The sequence below is a fragment of the Toxorhynchites rutilus genome, chromosome 1, assembly GCF_029784135.1.
Source record: "Toxorhynchites rutilus septentrionalis strain SRP chromosome 1, ASM2978413v1, whole genome shotgun sequence".
Taxonomy (NCBI): domain Eukaryota; kingdom Metazoa; phylum Arthropoda; class Insecta; order Diptera; family Culicidae; genus Toxorhynchites; species Toxorhynchites rutilus.
Genome location: NC_073744.1, coordinates 205,836,772 through 205,842,409, shown reverse-complemented (window position 1 = coordinate 205,842,409; position 5,638 = coordinate 205,836,772).

Below are 5,638 nucleotides of genomic sequence, written 5' to 3'. Positions count from 1 at the left end.
TAATTTTCATCAATTTGGTATGTCCATCATCTGAATCGGTCCAGTAGTTCAAAAGTAATGAATTTTTGAAGAAAGTCATTCTGGGAAAAATTGGGAGAAAACTGATTTTCGAAATGGTCACCATAACGAAAAAATAAAAAAATACGGATCTGATATTTTGCAATAAGAAACAAAAAGTGGTCGTTCTGAGAATCACTATATCGTTTTGGCATGGAATGGCTGTATAACAACATTTAGAAAGCAATTTCATTATATACTATAAGTAGAAAATTAAAACATGTAAAATTAAGGTTCATTTGAGATAACTATATCGGATCACGGAGAAAGCGGATCGAAGTGTCGGTACAGTCTTATATATTATTCATACATTATTGGTGTTTGCATGTTTACACAAAATTTTGTCTACACTATGATTGCGTCAAATTGACGCATATCGTGTTTCTTAAAATTCTCTTTGTAAACACTTTCTGAACGTTTTCAGTTTTATTTTGATGTTTGAAAGTTTGAGACTACTTTTCGACAAACTCCTCAAGCATATGCTGATCTTATGGACTATGATAGAGGCGTATGCGCGTGCCACCAGTCTACAAATTACGACTTGTAAATCGTTTTTGCGAACGATTATCATACCTTTCCAACACATCACTAACAGTAGAGCCAATGCTGTGGAATCTTGTAACGTTCGTTGCTGACTCTATTGTGTATGGATTGGTGGTTGATAGTTTTGTAAGCAGTAATCTAGTATTGCGTGACAAACCAACGTAAATCTTAGCATGGAAATAGGTCCTAAAGGAACCAGCAAATTACATTCATTTGCAATGGATTGATTTATAGTTTTCCCAACGCAGAGATTGTTGGTGCATAGTGTATATCACAACGAATTTAAAGCTGCATGCAAGGATGCAATGAAAAAGCTAAAGTGACTATTTTGCCGTTGAACTCTGAATAATTCTATCACAAGAATGAGCAATAATTTAGAATTTGTTGTTCGTAAACTGTTTGTGCAGGACTCGTTTTTCTCCGTGCCAGGATGCCATGGTTTGACGATGTTTGCTAATAATAATTCAGCAGATACAGAAGAATTAAAAAAAAAGATATTAGTCCTAAGATTTTCCTGCTTAAACGGTTTTTTCCACAGTGGAAACCTCTTCGCTGTTTCAGAACAATTAATGTACTTGCGTCTGGAACTATGCATTAGCGCAATCAAACGGATGCCTTGCCTCTCTCTCCCCACGTAACACGTTTACCCAGGATGACACGCGATGCACGAACGCACTCAGTGTCACCTGTCATCACTTGTTTTCCGGTTGGTCGGAAACCGTAGCCGCAACAGGGGCGTTCGATATGTGGGGGGCAAATTGTGTTTGTGGTGAAATAAACTTTTCAATAAAACATCAGCGTTGAGTTGAGAATATAACTCATACCAGTAATGGGACGATACTTTCCAATCAGCAGCAGAGCAATTTCGTCGATTGTTGATAAACATTTACACGCTGATTGAAAGTAGATACAGCTGGCAATTAGTAGCACCGTGTAAACATTTTTCTTTAGAGAAGTGTTTCCCGTGTGTGGAGAAGGAGTCTCTATGGGGTGTTTTTTTTGCGTAACTGACGCACCCGCTGAGCTAGCTGCTCGCTAGCTGTCAAATCTTAATAGCTAGCAAGTGCTGGAACGTGGGAAAATATTGCACTGTTGATATTTACACTACAGCTGTTTGTTTATTGATTGTTTGCGTTTCCGTTTCTCGTTTTCAGGGTAATCTACCATGATTACCACAATTATTTATTGCTGGAAAGTGAATTCGGAAGTCGTAATTTTGCTTTCATAGATGACACCATCGTCATGAACAGCAAGGGTGTTTGAGAAAATAAATCGACGGGAATATTCAAGGTTCGGCCGTTGAATTGTTACATAATCAACTGGCGTTTTTCCAAGAACTCTCAACGATATTTGAATGGACAAATTTAAAACGCTACTATACGGAGATTAAAACGAGCTCACAGCAAGTCGAGTGATTTATTGTATGATCCTTCCGCTGATTAGTTTGCCGGTAGAAGCTCCAATGATCATGACATGTAGCGAGAATTTCCGGGAATTCCGTTTCATTTTCCTCCTTGCTCCCTCTCTATCCACGTTTTGTTGTTCGATTTTTCAATAAGATTTTTATATTTAAAAGAGAAATAAGTTCGTGGTTCAGTCGTTTTTTTTCTCACCTTGGCATTCCTTTTTCAGATATTGAAGATACCATTTGCACCGCCTGTGATTGTCGACCAACACCGAAAGACCCCGAACGAGACGACGATCCTCATCATCGAAGAGCCGTTTGAAGTGTTGCGTCCCGAAGCCAAATGATGACGGTTTGTAACCCGGTGCAAAGAAGAAAAGTGTTAAACGGAATTAATGTGCCACACAAAACGCCAGCGCCTGGTTGGCTCATTTATTATTCGAATCCTCTTCTTTTTTTTCTCGCGCCTCTGCGCCCTCCGCTATAGGCCAGGCCAGGACCGGTGGATTCTTTTCATTGGGGCCCCCATTCGTTCATCTCACATCTTTTGAACTTGAAAAGCGGGAATTTATCTCACTGAAAAGATCGGAATTCTGTGATTTCTGGTGGTGTTTCTTTCACGGTGCTGCGGACGGATCGATTTGGCTCGTTTTGCCAAGCTCAAATAATTCCATCATGAATGACGATGATGACGAATGCTAGGGGCGGAATTTTTCTCACCTTCGACTGTGCGGACCCATCCGCAGCATACACGGTAATGAGTAGTAGCGGAACTGAGCAAAAGGAACCCCATGGTGAACGCATGGAAATCTTCATCTATACTATTTTATAGTTGATTGTTTAACATATTTCCGTTTCCTGGCAGCCTTTTCTCTCCGTAATAGACCCTGTGAGCTGTCAGAAAACTATTCATAATCGTTATGATTTTATTAGTTCTGCGAAGCAAAGCTAGAAAAGATTGGTTTGGTCAGTAAAAAAGATAAAAAACCACAGGGGGGTTGTGTCCGAGACACGACCGTGTAGTTGACGAAGGATTCCGTTAGGTTATTTCTTGCATATTGTTTCTGGATAGTTATGTGTGAAAAATTACTTCGTTAAACTCTTTTATAATGATTTGGTGGCCCTGAAAAGAACCGTTTTATTTGGTTTGGGATGAATTTCAGTGTTACAATCGAGTCGGCAAATGATGGATCTCTATGGTATCATGTCCGAAAAAGAACCTGAAACTATTGAGAACCAAAGCAGAGGGTCCAAACCCCTAAGAAGGATGGTTGTACTAGCTGTAATCGATGGTTATTATGCAATGAAAGAAATGGATAAACTTCTGATTACATCTCTCACCACAGTGAATCATGATTCTTACCTACCCCCACTAACAACTATACCTTCCTTGGTAATCGCTATGGAGCCACGCTATGGAGGCGACCCTTCTGGGCTTCGAGCGGCGAATGTCATACTATTACTTTACTATATAGCTTTACTATATATTAACAAATATTTGAAATGGAAAAGGTAATTCTCTTTCCTAATATCAACTTTCTGAGTGTGCTTATTTAGCCCACTGCCATTTTCGATACAAAAAAAAACGAAACACGAAAAAAATAGACAGCTTAAACCGGACGATCCGTTCTCGAGTGGAAACACACATTGTATTTTAATTACGAAAATTGAAATAAATCGTTTTATATTTGAATGTATGTGTTAAAAAATAACACAACCGCTACCATACACAATTTTACATTTACACTTGTGTTTTACAATGCGGTCATTGGTATGAAATTTCATTAAGTAATCAACACTAAAGTTTCAATTTTTTTTTATATGAATTCTTTAGAACAAATTTTTAAACCTTCTCTCATCATAACATTGTTAGGACAAAAATAAAGGTGATTTGCGTAATCTTCGTTTTATTTTCTATTTTTCCACATAATCGCCGTAACGTTCGAGGCATTTTTCATAGCGTGGCGCGAGTTTTTCTATTCCGAGTGCGAGGTACGTTGCGTCCAACTTTTTGAAGTACGATTCTCGAGAATTAATCAAGCAAATGAAACGAAATTTGCCGTGTGGAGGTTTTGGGGTGCAATAAATGATTCTATACTGTTAGATACACCTCCCCCTCTCTTAGGGGAGGCAGCCATACAAATGAAACACAAATTTCTGTATTACTCGAGAATTAATCAAGCAAATGAAACAAAATTAGGCATATGGAGGTATAAGGGTGCAAAAAATTATTCTATGATGGTTAGACACTAAACCCCCCTCTCTAAGGGGCGGAGGGGGGGTGGCGGCCATACAAATGAAACAAGAATTTCTGCATTACTCGCGAATTAATCAACAAATGAAACCAAATTAGGCATATGGAGGTTTAGGGGTGCCAAAAATAATTCTGTGGTGGTTAGACACTACACCCCCTTCCCTCCTCTAAGAGGAGGCTGTCATACGAATAAAACACAAATTTATGCATTACTCGAGAATTAATCAAGCAAATAAAATCAAATTTGGCATGTAACGTAACTGAGAAACATGTTATTTGCAAGCGATTGGAAAATCTTGAACGAGAATTGTGTCTGAAAATAATTTGATATTATAATGTCGAGTTTTGCTAGAAGTACTAGGAATTTTATAGTAAAAGGTAATTTTAAAGGGTGGAATAAAAAATCAATCAATGAATAATTCTGCGATTGGGCCAATGAACAGCGCTTAGTGAGAAAATGTGGATGTGATAGTGAAAAATAAATTTTGGGTGGGACGAAGTTTGCCGGGTCAGCTATTGTGTATAATATCTAGATCAAATTATTATATTGAAAGTCTATCAGTAAGCTTGGTCAGTCTGACGATCCCCCAAACAGATAAAATCTCACGAGAATAAATACTCCAGCATCTATTGTATCCTCCTCTTTTACTCGATCGCTATAGAAGCAACAGTGAAGTGTGGTAGGCAATGAAACACAAGCTATTAAGCATACACCGCATTTCCTATTATGTTATCCGAACATAACAATATATTATTTAATTCAATGTAAAACATTGTTATGAAGTGTCGAAATCGATTAACACAAAAATCTCATCAATGCATCATGAAATGACAGAGCAATAAGCGTTTGAAATGGGACATTTTTCACGTTGCGATCGATTTTCGTTTTCAATTTGTAAACCGCCCCCCATATATGTTCCCAAAAGACGTAATCCTACGTCAAAAAAAATCACAAATATGTGAAATGCGACAGTGTTGGCAGTTTTCTCCGAGCTTCGATTGTGCTGATTGACGAATATGCGCACAACATTTACAAATCATTGCTTATTCATGATCGAATCAGCGCCAAAACTACCAGCCCAGCTTGAGCCAATGGATAACACCCAAATTAGGAATTCGTGAGCTTTGCGCTGTTGGCCGTACCGACGGAATGAGATAAATGATCATGATCTTCGTGCGATATGTCCAACAATGGTCCCTGTCTGCCAAAGGGAAGATCAATCCAGGTATACCCCGATGCAAAGAGGTGAAAGAAAATAACACCTCTAAGGAACCACCACCGACTAAGGCTAAGCCAGAAGCAAAAGCACTCTCGAGTGAAAGAAGAAACACGGACGAAACGGACGCACTGCACACATACGTAAATAAATTATCTTAAC